The 17,441-nt window shown below is 48.1% G+C and overlaps 1 pseudogene; it reads right to left on the bottom strand.

Moving 5' to 3' along the window:
• Positions 1-8,916: 8,916 nt before the first annotated feature.
• Positions 8,917-10,253, bottom strand: LOC146178831 (uncharacterized; annotated as a pseudogene).
• Positions 10,254-17,441: the final 7,188 nt, after the last annotated feature.

Here is a 17,441-nt window from a genome sequence, read left to right as displayed (position 1 = left end):
GAGACCTGTACCAAACAAGACCTATTGGTGTTCAAGAAATATGAATTCGATTTTTTAGAGCGAAATCGAAGGATGGCTGACACGCGCGTTACCAGATTTTTCAATCTCATCAGCTTCTATGATCTCTCTGCTTAGCCGTGTCCTGCACCTGCGCAACACTTAGTGTTTCTCAGCGAGGGCAGGAGTTGCGGAATTTCAGAATGTGTTTCATCATTTTGCAGCCTGGGGTGTCTCTAACGTCTTTCGCATGATCCGTCAGCCTCTCATTAAGGTACCTTCCAGTGTGGCCGATATATAGTTTACCACAGATGAGCGGCGTGGAATGCACGATGCTCGTGGAACACTTCACGAAGCGCTGCGTGGGTTTTTTTTTATAAGAGACAGGTTGCCCTGCGCCTGCACTCTTCTGCATATCCAGGAGAGTTTTTCTGGTGCTGTAAAACAATGTTTACGGCAGTGTTCGCACCATTCTCCTTAAGGTTGTGTGAGAACCCGTGTATATTTGGGATTACTTCAACTTTGCATAACCACTGGCCGAAGGGGGCGGGACACCTCTGGAACAGTGTACGGAATATGCGTCGAAAACCAAAACGAAGCACTTGCTTTACCGTGCAGTGCCCTATATGGTGAAGTTTAATGGCCTTAAAGGGGCTCAGAAAGGGGGTTCTGAGGTTGGTTGCTTTATGCGTTATGTAGAGTACAGGCCACTGGTCATTCATGCCGCGTACAAAACCTCAAATGCAAGCCAATAATTTACTATACATTAAAAAAAATTGCCACCTAAGTGCTTCGCGGCGACCAGCAGTGCCGGCCTTTGGCACTAATTCTTGCATATTGCGACACATCTGGTGCATTGCGTCGCCTGCTCGAGGACTATCAATGGTTCACCATGCCCAACTCACACCCTGCATTTACAAAACTAAAAGCGGTAGATACAATACATTTTTACTTTTTAGGACTAATTTTTCATTTCAGAAAGAAATTAAGTCATTTGCGTATAGGTTTACTGTGCCTGGGGCATACGGTATCAAAAATGAGTGCAGCACTTCCGGTTTTCTGTCCTGTTGTCTGCTTTCACTTCACGTGCTACTCTGCCGGCGCCGCCGTTGAATCCGTAGCTTCCCGATTTAAGCTCAGTGGCAAACGGCAATTTTCTACCATCACCACTAAATTTTTGTTCCCTTTTCATTCCCATGCAATTAAAAACCAAAAGGTAAAAGAGTGCTCTGCTACTTACCACTGAGCATCTTCGTTCCGCTGTCACCGGGAGAGTCAGGCGAGCCCGTTGACAGGTCACTGTCGTCTTCAACGTTCTGCGCAGTATATTTAAACGGTGTATATTTATGAGGCTCAAAGCCCAGCTAGGCGCTCATTCTCAGAATTCGTTCCTTGAGCTCGGGGTCCATCTCCAAAAAGCAGCAGGGACGAGACCAAAAAGACCACCGGCTGACGGGACAGCGAGCAAACGACATAGCCCGCAAACCGGAAGTCAACACACCGATCCGATCGGTGACGTATATTTGTGGGCGGAGCCTGGTCCCTGCTTGTAATGTTTTGTTTTTATGGCTCGCTCTCATGCACGAGTTGGGAGGGGAAAGACATAGGGTCATTTTTATAGTCGCTATTTCTTGTTCTACGCAAGCTTGAATAAAAACCTTTGCGAGAGAATGCCCAGTGGCCTGTACTGTACATAACGCAAACATTATCTAGCCAACCTCAAACTCCCTTTCTGGGACCCTTTAACAGCCTGTGCTACGTAGATTAGCCTCACTGCTAGAAAAATATACTGGAAAAACATAGCCATACTTTACGCTGTGGGGCCCCGCAGCCTCTTTTGAGTGATAATAATGGTTTATTTGCATAGACCAGAAGATAAAATGACGAGATTTATGATGTGCCTTTTCTGAGAGGTGGCACTTCTGGGCAGCAGTTGTATTCCGCTGGCAACTACTATGCGGAAGGTACTGTATGAACGCTGAAGTAGGCCTTCACTCTCACTCTCCTCCACCTACTTTGAATAATCAGGTGGGAAAAGTATACAGATCGAGGTTGAGGTTTTGCATTAGTGAAATTATCTTCGCGGGCGTAGACATACGTCAGAAAGCTTAAATTAGAAGCCAGTAAATATTGTTCAGCGCCGTAGGCTGTGGCGCCCCTGCTTGACATGTACTGTCTTTAGCCCTCTGGCGCGGTAGCTCGGTAGCGCGTGGAGGCAAAGGTAGTTTGCAGCACGCCGTCTGACACGCCTGATTATCCCCGTCCCTAACCTGATTACACCCACCCCCCTCACTGTAGCGCAAATACCTCTCCCACATCCCCCTACACTTAACCTAACCCGGTCGTCTGCAGCTGCATACTTCGTAAACTTCCTAATTTCAACCGGCCACCTATCTTTCTGGCGTAAACTGCTGTGCTTGCCCTTCCTTCAAATCCGGAGTGCCACCTTTCCACACCATTTGTTACCTTTTATACGGATTACATCCCTTACCCATGCCCATTCTGCCTATTGCCGCTAGGATGTCTACCTCGGTCTCGTTATTCACTAATTCGGCGCGTTTTGTCCATCAATGTTACAACTACTATTTTGCGTTCCATAGCACTGTGCATCGCTCTCAATAACTGTACATGTTGTTACGGGCGGCGAGTCAGTGAAGAAAGAACGTGGCCAGTTATTAAGACCTGGTTTTCATTTAATAGAAGGGGACCGAGGGGAGCGCTTCTTGTACATGCCGTTATCTTGGTAAAGTCCTGATCACCGACAAGGAATAATGTCGAAGACGATTCAATGCACAACAACACAACGGGAGAGACACGATGTGTGCGGATAAAGAGAAGGAAGCCCACGGCTTTTCTCCGTCATGGCAATACGATGATTAAGCTTTCGCACTGTGTTTGGCTGACTACAGCACCTCTTTTGGTTATGAAGGGTTAGCTACTGCGTAAGCCATAGAGAGTGTTTGTCCTCATCACAGCAACGACATTGCAGTAATGGGCGCCATTTCACTTTGCACTAAAATGGTCTCCCCTGACGAGTAACCCCCCAAATTCAGTCTCCCTCCTCAAAACATAGGTTTATACCGGATGAACCGAAACTCGCCCAGAAACAACATTGGGCACCACAGCCCTGCAAACCTGCGATTGAGACCAGCGACAGTGTACCATCAAGAATAAATCCAGAAGGAGGATCAGAGCTTTGACGAGGCAACACAAAACATTGCGGCGAGAATAGGGCAAGTGCTACGGCCAAAGGACTAAGAGCGGCACAGGGAACTTTGCTCCTTGCGCAGCAGCAACGCACGCAAAATACGCCTAAGCTATTTATGCAGGCACCGATTTCGACTTCGTCCAGGCTGGTTTGCCGTTCCATTTTCCGTGCACATCCCGCTGGCTCGCGACGCTCGCCGGCCGCGCCGGGCAAAACCGCGAACCTTGTTTCCGACGGTTTCATCAATCCTCGTTTCTGTGCGGACAATATACCGCCCCCCTGCCTCCCCTCCGATTGACAGCTTGCTCGCGCGCAGTCGCGCTGCCCGGGCAAATAAAATACAAGTAGGAAAAAGCGCGTGCGGTTTGAAACACTAAAAGTCGCAGCGTGAGGTGCGAGTTTCCAGTATTTTTCACAACCGTAAGTCTAATCGATGCAGAACTGGCTATTAAGGGAGACTGTAAAAATAGCTATATAGGGCACTGCATGACATAGCAAGCGCTTCGCTTTGGTTTTCCACAAAGATTGCGTCAACTGCTCCACAGGTGTCCCGCTGTTGTTGTGCAGTGCTTATGGCGCTGGACTACTGTGCGCAATGATGCGGGATGGAATCGCATGCGCGGCGACTGCATTTGGACCAAGGCGAAAAAAAAGGCGCCTGCGTACTCTGCGAATGTCAGTGCATGTTAAAGAACCCCAGGTTGTCAAAATTTCCCCAACCCTCCACTATAGAGTCTCTCATAACCTTGGTCGTTTTGTTACCTTAAACCCCAGACACCGACCAACGAATCATATTCAGAGGCGAGGCATATACGTACTGTGTTACACCTAGTCTTTCCCTACAACTGCAGCATTTTCAATATCTTGACCAAATTAAGCTGCAAAGTGTATAATTACAATCGTTAATCACTCGTGAAAATATTCTGCAGGTCTCGACAGATTCGAAGGCAGTGCGATTAATGAGGCCTATACACCTGAACGTTTCTTTTCTGCAGCATGCTGCAGGAATATTTATTCCTCAGTGTAAATAAATAAGACATGAGCTTGTATCCAAATAAATGATTGAGGTGGAAAATTTTAACTGCCTTTTAACAGAATGGTATGAACGTAGCTATGCTTTCTAGGAGTAGCGTGCCTTACGCGGGATACAATTAAGAGCCCCTGATGTTTCGATTTGCGCTTTAACGCCCCATCTCAAAGGAGAAGCCGTAGTTGGCAGAGGCAAATCGGGATGGTCATGTGGTCCCATTATTATCCCCACCAAAGGAACAAAGGGTTCTCGAATTTGCACTTTGCGCTTGAGAGAGCCACGGAGCCATGTAACCCGCCTAGCAGTCGAGCACATCACCGGCAATCTGCGTATACCATAGTTTTATTAGTTATTACATCAAACGTGAGCTGGTGAAGCTGCTTCAGCGAATATCGACGGCAAGAATCGTAAGGCACACCGCTACCTGATGCGGCACAGTATGTCTTGAGCGCCTCGAGTCGCATACACCGATTCTACTTGCTGATTATGCTTTAGTTTATTATACATATTTGCCATAAGGCACAGTGAGAAAAATGAGTGGGACGCCGGTGAAAGGCTACATTTTAAAATGCCGTTTCCTCGTCTGTACAAAGCCATATGGCTTTAATGGAGATCTCATGTTGAAAATACTCTGGAATTCATGTCGTAAGTTTAGCATTGCAGTAAGACCGAAGTCCGAAGGTTTGTTTGCTTTAATTCTGACAGATTTGGATGGGGAAAGCCAAAGCACGTCACAAAATGGGTTACTGAGTGCTTCCTTGATTTAAGAGGCAAAGGTCGTTCAGCAAGCGAAGATCCGCGGTTAATTTATGAAATGCTGGCGGCATGTTCAGTTTGAACCTCTCTAAAGGTTTCGCTCCTGAGAAGCGCAATGTACTTCAAAAAGTGGCAGTTACGTTACCAAACGGCTTTCAAACCAGAAAGTGGCGGAGTATTGAATGGAGAAACGACCTGGTGAATGTATTCACACTGTCATCCGCATTTTTCGCTACTAATTGCTTAAGCAAGACCATTACCAAAACATATATAGAAAAGAATCCGCTTCCTATTTCTTCATTTTCTTTCTCTCAAAGTATCTACGCTCCGCAGAAAAAAACATGATGAAATCCAACCCTGTTCTTGAGGTGCGAACATAGTGCACGAAAAGCTCAGTGTCGAAAGCACAATTGCATAAGACGACAACAGAATGTTCCTGCTTTCCAAAATACCAATCGAAAACCACTGATGTGTTTGAATGATAACATGCTTTGAAACGTTTGTTGGCAAATTCTGTTGGTTTAGAGTGCAAATATGGTTTTGACATGTGTTTTATACGGCTGCTTTACGTTTTAGCATTGCAGTAGATATGAGATATGTGGCAGGCACCTTTTTCTTCTGGAGAAGCACATTCTTGAGAAGCACAAGCATATAGGGAGCCTATACCTTAAATTGATCGAAATATACTTCGCTTCTTGAACAACCACTGGGGCTGACAGAAGAAAAAAAAGCCACTCTGTTGAGCTAAAAGTTTTGCCTTTAATTAAATTAGACACTGCACCGCATATTCAGATTTCATGCGATAGAAATTAGCAAGATTGTGTTCAAACTTATGCATTCTGCATTCGGAACAAAATATGAAAATTTCGTAGAGCATATGTTGAATACACTACAGCGCCGTGGCGGTTTTCATCCCGAAGTACGTCTTCATGGAAAACCTCACCCTGACCTAGAGCATCTTCGGTAATGCCAATTGATGCGAATTGATGTGCATTGATGCCCGTTATTGCTCGGTAACTGCCTCACGTCGGCCAACCTGGGCCACCACGGGACGCGCTGCGGCATCTGCCACTACCTGCCACCCGGTTCGAAGCTTTCATAATGCTTAGCGGCCAGCTGGTTGCTGCACATAAGATTTCAAGAGCAATATATCCGTTAAAGGTTCGAGGTAGTTTTTTACATTAATGTTTACGTGGAGACAAAAGGACGACAGGTTCATTCTGTATTTTGATGCTTGTAAATTAGAAATCAAATCTCCACAATAAAGGCGTCAACATTTTCCAGAACACTATGTTATTAACAAAGGAAACAGAAGAAGTCTTTGGTAGTTGCACAATTCCTTTGTAGATAAAATTGATATGTTGTAATCAGCAGAGAGAACAAGAACACGCATATAAGTCGTTACTCCTCTTGGCAGGAGCAGCCTATTTCGGTCTGAAATCACGACCGGCCTATTTGGAGATGCTCATCACTTTTGGTGCTTGCTCGGTACGTTTTACCGCCATTCGCTAGGAAGAAAGCATATAGGTGTAGCACTGCTTACCTGCGCTGGGGAAGGCCGGTCACCGCCGCTTGCGGTGGGGGCTAGCCTGCCACCGAATGGTTATCTTTTGTAGGCCGTCATTGCACCCGCAACTGCTTTGGTGGTGGACGACGGCTGTTGTTGCGGCGCGCGTCTTTCTTTCCCTCTTCATTTCTTTCTTCTCTATTTCCTCTTGTGTCTGCACGAGGCAGTGGAGGTGGCTCAGCTACAGAGCCAGTGGCAGGCAGGTGCATTTTCTTTTCCTTCTTCCTACAGCCACAACAACAACAACCTGCGGCAGTAACAGCACGTGCAGATCGCCATTTGCTCATAGCACTGCGGGGGCATCGGTAGGCAGGGATGCTTTAACGCTCATCGCACGAAAAAAGAAAGAGCTGAAGGTGTTTATAAGTGCAAATTGCGGTCATACTATCAAGTCTCCCAGCCTACCGAAAGCCGTATCAAGAACTTATTAAATCAAGCACAGAGATGAACAAATTGCCTCTATACGTTGGATTAGGCGCGGAACCACGGGACACAATGAACAGAGTAGACAGCAAAAGGCGCTACTAAAAGCTCAGGTTGTTATTGATAGTTGCAGCACCTACAGCACCTGGTCGTGTCAACAAATTAAAAAAAAAAGCAGACACGAACATGTATCAATGCCGCATGTATGCCATCACCCCACGAGGAGACCTGTACCAAACAAGACCTATTGGTGTTCAAGAAATATGAATTTGATTTCTTAGAGCAAAATCGCAGGATGGCTGACACGCGCGCTACCAGATTTTTCAATCTCATCAGCTTCTATGATCTCTCTGCTTAGCCGTGTCCTGCACCTGCGCAACACTTAGTGTTTCTCAGTGAGGGCGGGAGTTGCGGAATTTCAGAATGTGTTTCATCATTTTGCAGCCTGGGGTGTCTCTAACGTCTTTCGCATGTTCCTTCAGCCTCTCATTAAGGTACCTTCCAGTGTGGCCGATATATAGTTTACCACAGATGAGCGGCGTGGAATGCACGATGCTCGTGGAACACTTCACGAAGCGCTGCTGGGGTCGTGTTTTATAAGTGACATGTTGTCCTGCGCCTGCACTCTTCTGCATATCCTGGAGAGTTTTTCTGGTGCAGTAAAACAATGTTTACGGCAGTGTTCGCACCATTCTCCTTAAGGTTGTGTGAGAACCCGTGTATATACGGGATTACTACAACTTTGCATAACCACTGGCCGAAGGGGGCGGGACACCTCTGGAACAGTGTACGAAATCTGCGTGGAAAACCAAAACGAAGCACTTGCTGTGCCGTGCAGTGCCCTATATGGTGAAGTTTACAGCCTCCCTTAAAGGGGCTCAGAAAGGGGGTTCTGAGGTTGGTTACTTTATGCGTTATGTAGAGTACACGCCACTGGGCATTATTGCCGCGTACAAAACCTCAAATGCGAGCCGATAATTTACTACACATTTTAAAACATTGCCACCTCTGTGCTTCGCGGCGATCAGCAGTGCCGGCCTTTGGCACGAATTCTTGCATTTTGCGACACATCTGGTGTATTGCGTCGCCTGTTCGAGGACTATCATTGGTTTGCCATGCTAGACTCACACCCTGCATTTACAAAACTAAAAGCGGTAGATACAATACATTTTTACTTTTTAGGACTAATTTTTCATTTCAAAAAGAAATTAAGTCATTTGCGTGTAGGTTTACTGTGCCTGCGGCATGCGGTATCAAAAATTAGTGCTGCACTTTCGGTTTTCTGTCCTGTTGTCTGCTTGCACCTCATGTGCTACTCTGCTGGCGCCGCCGTTGAATCCGTAGCTTCCCGATTTAAGCTCAGTGGTAAACGACAATTTGCTACCATGACCACTAAATTTTTGTTCTGTTTTCATTCCTATGCAATAATAAACCAAAAGGTAAAAGACTACGCTGCTACTTACCACTGAGCATCTGCGTTCCGCTGTCACCGGGAGAGTCAGGCGAGCCCGCCGACAGGTCACTGTTGTCTTCGTCGTTCTGCGCAGGATCTTTAAATGGTGTATATTTATGAGGCTCAAAGCCCAGCTCGGCGCTCATTCGTAGAAGTCGTTTCTTGAGCTCACAGTCCATATCCAAAAGCAGCGGGGCCGAGACCAAAAAGACCACCGGCTGACGGGACAGCGAGCGAGCGACAGAGCCCGCAAACTGGAAGTGAACACACCGATCAGATCGGTGACGTATATTTGTGTGCGGAGCCGGGTTCCCGCCTGTAATGTTTATGTTTTTGTGGCTCGCTGCCATGCACGAGTTGAGAGGGAAAGGGCAGAGGGTCATTTTTATAGTCGCTATTTCTTGTTCTACGCAAGTTTGAATATTTTTTTGGATTGTAAAACGTTTATTGCCAGCAGTCTCAAGGGCATATAGGCCCTTCACCTAAACGACGGCCAGAAGGTCTTGTCTGCTGGCGCCGTCTTCGGCCAGTTGGACGACTTTTGTTTGAGTCGCCGGATCGGAGCTGAGTAGGAGAGCCTCCCATTGTTCAAGTGACTATTTTTTGTCCCTCCAGGGGGGCAAAAGGGCATTTCCAGAGAATATGGTTGAGATCCGCTTTGGCCTTACATTGCTTACACTCGTTTTAATATTGTCAGGGATAATAACGACTACACATAACCGGGTTCGGAAACGTATAAGTTTGGAGACGGCGCCAAGAGGTGGCCTGACTCTTTGTCGATGATTTATCAGCGGCGGAGTACTTCGTTCGATTAAGCCTCTAATGTTGTGCGATCTCTCTGTAACACACAAGATGATCCCTGTCTGCAAAGCCCTCGGTATGGCCACTGGCTCGGAAAGCAAGACCTCGAGCCAGTTCGTGAGCTGCTTCATTTCCACCCAGGGATGCGTGTGCAGGTGTCCAGACTATGCGAATTTTGCGGTCGTCCCTTGCAGCCCGCAGGATTCCGTTCTTCAGAGGGGAGACCCTCCCTTTGGCAAAGTTCATCACTGCTGCCTTTGAGTCACTGACTATCGTTGACGCATCCGTGCCCACTATTGCAAGTGCGATGGCGGCTTCTTCTGCAATTTCGGGACTGCCCGTCGTGATCGAGGCGCCGGCTCGGAGATATGTCTCGGCGCTAGCTACCGCTATCACCATTCTCCCCTTCCCGCAATTAGCTGCGTCCACGTAGGCCACGTCTTCTATCGGATAGCGTTTGAAACATTTGCCGAGGGCTTCAGCCCGTTTGTCTCTGCGATCCTTGTGGTGGACGGGATGCATGTTTTTCGGTAGTGATGGGATCATCAGCCTATCGCGCACACTCTTAAGCATGTCCACTTTCGGACCTCGCTGACTCTCGCAATTTATTCCTAGTTTCGCTAGGATTTTCCTGCCTGTAATGCTTCCCAACAGCCTTTCGTACTGGGAGATTGTCGCGCCTTCCACAATTTCATCCAGTGTGTTGTGAAGACCTAGTTCTAAAAGTTTTGCGGTGGGCTCCGAATTGGTAAACCCAGCGCCTGCTTGACACTTCTGCGAATTTTCCCTTCCAGCTTGGACTTCTCCGCTTCCTTCAGATTAAGGAAAGGAGCTACGTAAGCAATCTTACCTATTACAAAGGCTTGAACTAATCTGATTAGATTCGTTTCTTTCATGCCATAGCGCCTATTTGCGATTCTGCGGATGAGCCGCATAGTCTGTTGCGCGCATATCTCCAACTTTTTTTATTGTTTCTCCATTGAAACCGTTGTTTTGAATGTACAGCCCTAAGGCTCTAATCCTGTCCACCGTCGGGATATCGAGTCTCTGAGCCTTAAGAGATATCCGCGGGGGATCCGACCGTGATTTCCTCTTTGGTTGGTAAAAAAGCATTTCCGATTTTTGCGGGGAGCACCTAAGTCCCCTATCATTTACGTACTTTTCAACTTCTCCTATGGCCATTTGGAGAGTCTCCTCTATTTGACCGTCGGTTCCTTTGCCAATCCACATAGTAATGTCATCCGCATACATGCAATGACTGAGGCCTTCAATCGCTGCTAGTTTGCTAGGAAGCCCGATCTTGGCCACGTTGAATAGAAGCGGGGACAGTACAGATCCCTGCAGGGTCCCCTTGTTACCTAGCTCTATGTAGTCTGATTTAATTTCCCCGAAGTTAATTTGGGCCACTCTGTCGGAAAGGAAATTTTTAACATAGTTGTAGGTTTTCGGGCCTACTCCCAGGAGGCTGAGATTATCCAGGATCGCCTTGTGCGTGACGTTATCGAAAGCCTTCGCCAGGTCAAGACCCAGGATGACCTTCGTGTCCCGCGTTTGTGAGTCCAGAATTTCATGTTTTAGTTGCAGCATCCCTTCCTGCGTTTAGAGATGAGACCTGAATCCCACCATGGAGATAGGATAAAGATGGTGGTCTTCCATGTAGTTGTTGAGACGTGTCTGCACTACATGCTCCATCAATTTCCCTCCACAGGAGGTTAGGGATATACGCCTTAGATTCTCGATTGACAGAGGTTTCCCCGGTTTAGGAATAAGTACCACCTTAGCCGACTTCCACTGCTTAGGAATCTCACCCGCCTCCCAACATTTCTGCATGTAGGCAGTGAGTGCTGTTATAGAGTTGTCGTCGAGATTTCTGAGCAATTTGTTGCTTACCCCATCCGGCCCGGGCGCTGAATTAATATTTAATCTAGCAAGCTCTCCTCGCACTTCGGATTCAGTAATGGGTTCGTCCAAGCGATCGTTGGGTATCCCACAGTAACCATGCAGAGGTACCTTCTCGGTGTCCCCAATGTACTTAGATCGAATCTCATCGAGCAGCTCTTGCTCTGTGCTATCATGTTTATGCTGGATCTTTTGGAGGTTTTGCCTCTGGGCCGTTTTACATCCGTCAGGGTCTAGGAGGTATCTGAGTAAACTCCATGTGCGGGCTAGACTTATATTCCCATCCATTGTGTCGCATAGCGATTCCCAGTTTTGCCTAGAAAGTTCGAGCGCATATTCCTCTATCTCTTTGTTGTGCCTTGCTATCCTTCTGCGAAGGTTACGATTCCACTTTTCACTTTTAAGTCGCTTTTCCATACTGGTTTTGGCTTGCCACATATGGAGGAGGCGGGTGTCCATTGTTTCTAGGCCTGAGTCTTCCGCCACAGTCTTGGTCGCTTTACGAGCGTCCAATTGGAGCTCCCTTGTCCACTCCTCAATGTCATCAATTTCGGTGGTGTTAGCACTCTGTTCCCGGATTTTTCGGAAGGCGTCCCACTCGACGAGTGAGTGACGTCGGCCTGGACGTTTATAGGGCCCAGCAGTAATTACCGTTTCCAAAATAAAGTGATCACTGCCTAAATTTTCTTGAGTGTTAACCCAGTTTGCGCTGCCGACGTTCTTAACAAGGGTGAGATCCGGAGATGTGTCCGTACTGACGCTATTTCCCGTTCTAGTGGGAGACTGAGGGCCCGTAAGTAGGGTTGCATATCGAGCCAGAGTTCTCTACCCTTGACACATTCTCTCTGGTACCCCCAAACAGTGTGATGGGCGTTGAAGTCCCCCATTACCACCACCGCTTGTTTGTTAGGAATGCGCAGAGGTTTTTGAAGAAGCGACCCGAAGCGAGTCTTTCTTTGTTTTGGACTGCTGTATATATTCAGCACAAATAGGCTGGTCTTAATGTTATTATCCGGAATGAGTTCTAGAAGAACGTGCTCTACGTGACTGATCCCCGTGTCATGCGCAATAGCCGTTATGTTCCTTTTGACGAGGTTGGTAACTCCCGCCTTCTAGCCAGAGGTATTAAAAGATTGATAGCCTGATAATTTTGCAATCCCCCCAGTTTCCTGAAGAGCGATCACGTCCGGGCAGTCTTTACCAATGAGGAGTTGTTGAAGAACTGCTCGCTTCCGGCGGTATCCCCGACAGTTCCACTGCCAGAGCGTATATCTATTGTCCTTATGTTGCCTGGCCATTTTAAGTTGTTGAAGGGTTATCGTAATAGAGTCTGTCTTATTCTCTACGGCCTACCGCCACGCATTCATAGCTAACAGCTCGTTTCTTAGCCTTTTGGTTTCTGTAGTGATTTCCTGAACAACGTTAAAAATGGACTGAATTTGTGCCTGAAGTTTGTTATCTGTGGCCTGAACCTGGGCGTCAATTTTGTCCTCTAGCCTCCTGCATAACTCTGCGAGCGTGAGACACGTCCTCTTTTTTGTAGGCGGGGGAAGCGATGATGACGCCACCGAGGCATCACTGACATCGGCCGCCGCCTCCACCAGTGCATGCGTTATCTTTGGTTGTTGAGTAAGCCGAGATTGGCCCATCTTCCGGAGTTCGGAATTTTTCTTCTCTAACTGTTCTGTTTTTTAGTAAGTTTCCTTATGGTGTCAGTAAGGGTCTCAACCATCTTTCTCAATTGAAGGAGCTCATCTGCCCCCTTATCCGAATTATTTTGGCAGGATCTACCTACCCAGCTCACCTCTTTATGGTCGGCTGCCGTCTTGTTCTTGGCTGAAGACACCGACGGTGATCGCCCACGGGAGCTCAAGCGGCCCCTGGACTGGGACCCGGTCCTGGAACCAGAGTGGGTCTTGGATCCTGAACGGCCCCTGGAGCCGGAACGGTCCCTAGCGCTGGAATGGCCCCGTGACCCGAGACGAGGGAAGCAGACCGAGCGGCCGCGATAGCCCTCGTCCTCCTTGGTTCTAGGTCGGCTCCGCCGGTTTGATGTATTCTCTGATGAATTTGCCGTCTCGTCTTGGGTCTTCTTCTCCCACTGGTGTTTTTTTGAGTATGTAAGGAATCCTATACATCTCACGGCAAGCTTGAATAAAATGTTTGCGGGAGAATGCCCAGTGGCCTGCACCTTACATAACGCAAGCATTATCTAACCAACCCCAAACCCCCTTTCTGGGACCCTTTAATAGCCTATGCTACATCGATTAGCCTCAATGCTAAAAAAATATACCGGAAAATCATAACCATACTTTACGCTGTGGGGCCGCGCAGCCTGTTTTGAGTGATAGTAATGGTTTATTTGCATAGACCAGAAGATAAAATGACGCGATTTATGATATGCCTTTTCTGAGCGTTGGCACTTCTGCGCAGCAGTTGTATTCCGCTGGCAACTACTATGCGGAAGGTACTGTATGCACGCTGAAGTAGGCCTTCACTCTCACTCTCCTCCACCTCCTTTGAATGTTCAAGTGGGAAAAGTATACAGATCGAGGTTGTGGTTTTGCATTATTGAAATTATCTTCGCGGCCGTGGACAGAAAGCTTAAATTAGAAGCCAGTCAATATTTTTCAGCGCCGAAGGCTGTTGCACCCCTGCTTGACTTGTGTTTTCAGCACGCCGTCTGAAACGCCTGATTTTCCCCATCCCCAACATGACTACACCCACTGTAGGGCAAATACCTCTCCCAAATCCCCCTCCACTTAACCCGGTCGTCTGCAGCGGTTTGTGATTTGAGGTTTGTGGGATTTAACGTCCCAAAGCGACTCAGGCTATGAGAGACACCGTAGTGGAGGCCTCCCGTAATTTCGACGTACACTGACATAGCACAGCACTCGGACGCCACTCCGTTTCGCCGCCAACGAAACGCAGCCGCCGCGGCCGGGATTCAATCCCGTTTCCGTGGGCATAGTAGCCGAGCGCCGTAACCACGGCGCCACCCCGGCGGGGCGACCTGCATACTTCGCAAACTTCCTAATTTCAACCCGCCACCTATCTTTCTGGAATACACTGCTATACTTGCCTTTCCTTCATATCCGGAGTGTCACCTTTGCAGACCATTTGTTGACTTTTATTCGGATTACATCCCTTACCCATGCCCATTCTGCCTATTGCAGCTAAGATGTCTACCTCGGGCTCGTTATTCACTAATTCGGCGCGTTTTGTCTCTCAGGGTTACAACTACTATTTTGCGTTTCATAGCACTGTGCATCGCTCTCAATAGCTCTACATTTTGTTACGGGCGGCGAGTCAGTGAAGAAAGAACGTGGCCAGTTATTAAGACCTGGTTTTCATTTAATAGAAGGGGACCGAGGTGAGGGCTTCCTGTACATGCCGTTATCTTGGTAAACAGGGCTATCGTCCTGATCACCGACAAGACTGAATGTCGAAGACGATTCAATGCATAACAACACAATGGGAGAGACATGATGGGTGCGGATGAAGAGAAGGAAGCCCACGGCTTTTCTCCATCATGGCAATACGATGATTAAGCTTTCGCACTTTGTGTGGCTGACTACAGCACCTCTTTTGGTTATGAAGGTTTAGCTACTGCGTAAACCATAGAGAGTGTTTGTCCTCATCACTGCAACGACATTGCGGTAACGGGCGCTGTTTCAGTTTGTACTGTCCTAACGTCTAATGGATACACTTTTCGTTGATAGTTTTATGGCTACGCGCCGTGTCATATATGCTTCAAATCAGGTTTTTATTGTCTTCCGACCACTTTGAGATTTCCCCTGCTAAAGGCATCTGCTCTGCGGCACTCTGCGAAACTAGGAGCCGGGCACCCACGATCAGCCGTGCTGGACATCGCTTTGTATGCGGAAACGAGACCCTGGTTTTTGAGCCGTTAACCAGTGTTTGGGAGTTTAAGGCCCCTCATTGGAGGCAACACACCACTTTGGCGCACGCTTCCCGTAGACCGCAACGTCGGGCTGACCCGGCCGGCGGAAATCAGGAGTCGCATTTTCCTATCCTCCCCTTATTCTTTCGTTTTCCTATTTTCTATATTACAACTATCCCATCCCTCCTCCTTTTTTGCGCTTTCTATTTTTTTCTGGCGGCTATAGTTCTCCTTGTGTGGTGAATCACCATGCATTGCGCCTTATGCCTTTATAGCCAGTGTGCACAGCTGGCGTGGGCAGGGCTACCTCGCAAGTTTCTCTCCCACTCCTTAATATGCACTAGGAACTAAGATGCAGAGAATTGAAATCCGTGCTTGTATCTGCATCGCAAGAGGTGAGCGCATCCACAGTGTCAGCGGCCGCTCGTTGACTCGGTTTCACCACGCAATGATCCTGCGTGCACGCATTGGATGTGTGTAGCCTGGTGAACGACGGATGCGCCACGGACTTGCCATCAGTGACGTCTGACGGCTGTGACGCGGTAGAAACTCTCGAACATTTTCTACTGCACTGCGCCGCGCTAGCCGAACCACGACGTGAGTTGCTGGCGGCTTACAGAGCGCAGGGGGTAATCCCGGACAGCGTGGCTGCGCTCCTGTAGCCGCCGGGCAGTGCGCGTCCGCGAGCGAACACACGTGAGCCTGTGTGAATATATCGAACAGGCGGGCTTGATGACCCGCCTATTTCGCCTCGCCAGATAGTGCGCGCTGCGACTGAACGCTCCGCGTGTTTTATTTCGGACAATAACGGCCTATCGCCCACGACGGCCGCCAGTGTTTTGTTCAGTGTGCAAGTGAGTGCGTTGTCGACAGGTTACCTGGATGCAGAGCTATTGCGGAGGCCCGTCCGATGTGCCGAGTGCTCAGTGACCTAAGACATTTTCGGGCGGGCCTCAAGCAAACTACTGTATATTGTACCATAGTGTATATATTTGTTTTTATTTTTACCTACCCTTTTCTTTCTCCCTATCGTTCACCTCAGATTTCCTTTACCTTTTCCTCGCTATCCCTTTATTTCCGCCGCCCCAGTTAAGGTGCTTCAGATATCAGATAGCAGATACCGAGGCTGGCAAACATCTTTCTTTCCTTTTGTATATACTATAAATAACCAATGCCACTACTACCACCACCACCACCTTGCATCTGCAACCCCGAGGATGCTTTAACTGCCAGCGATATGGTCTATGGAATAAAAAATGGTAGGTGTAACATTACGAGATATCATGCGCGCAGAGTGGTCAGAGAAACAACTCGACATAATGACATAATAATATTATTTATTGGTTCACGGAATAGGAAAGACGCTGTATGTGCCACACTTGTTCTGTGGACACCTAAACCGTGCTGTAAGGGAAGAGAGGAAAGTGGGAGCGAAAAAGGTTGCCTGGACGCAGAGCTATTGCGGAGGCCCGCCCGATGTGCCGAGTGCTCAGTGACCTAAGACATTTGCGGGTGGGCCTCAAGCAAACTACTGTATATTGTACCTTAGTAAAATGCTGCTGTAGTGGAGGACTCCGGAGTGATTTCGACCACCTGGGGGTTTTTAACGTGCACTGACATCGCAGAGTTATTTCGACCACCTGGAGTTCTTTAACGTGCACTGACATCGCACAGCACACGAACGCCAATTGTTGACATTGTAGTAGAAAACATGAAGAAATTGGCATGGTAAGGTCACGTAGTGCGTATAGAGGACAACCAATGGTCGCTTAAAGTAACAAATTCAATTCCAAGGGAAGGAACCCGTAGCTACAGTGGCTAGAATGCCACTGTACCGTAGCAGCCGGTGGCAGAAATTTAGATGAGTGGGTGAGGTCAAGTTCGCTGTTGTCAAGTGGATGCAGCTAGCACAGGAGCATGTTAATTGGAGGTGTATGGGAGAGGCCTTCGCGCTGCAGTGGGTAGTGCCGGGCTGATGATGGTGAGGAGCATGATGATATGATCACAATTCACAAAGTTACCATGGTGGCAAGCCATGGACAAAATATGCCCCCTGAAACCACCTGGATGTCAATTGCGATGATGCGGTGCCCTATGCGCCAGCTCTGAGGGTGCGCACGTTATTATTACAGATCCAAGGATAGGGTTATTCAGAGGAGAGACAGACTACACGGATATAAGCGCAGGGACTCAGCGCTTCACTGCAATCAGGCAAGTACCAAAGCCACATCTTCTGAGCTTATGGGAGGACAAACCTTCCCACCATCTGCAGAGGCACAAAATGCGGCCTTGCCACCTCTAAATGAGGGCTTGTCGCTCACGGAATCGGGATACCACTAGGTGTCTCCCAGCAGCGGCCTAAGTATGGTTTCTTGGCCTAAGTATAGTTTGTCCGTGGCCTCA

The sequence above is a fragment of the Amblyomma maculatum genome, chromosome 9, assembly GCF_055883805.1.
Source record: "Amblyomma maculatum isolate TAMU_Amacu chromosome 9, ASM5588380v1, whole genome shotgun sequence".
NCBI classification, from domain to species: domain Eukaryota; kingdom Metazoa; phylum Arthropoda; class Arachnida; order Ixodida; family Ixodidae; genus Amblyomma; species Amblyomma maculatum.
This window is presented reverse-complemented; position numbering and strand designations above follow the sequence as displayed.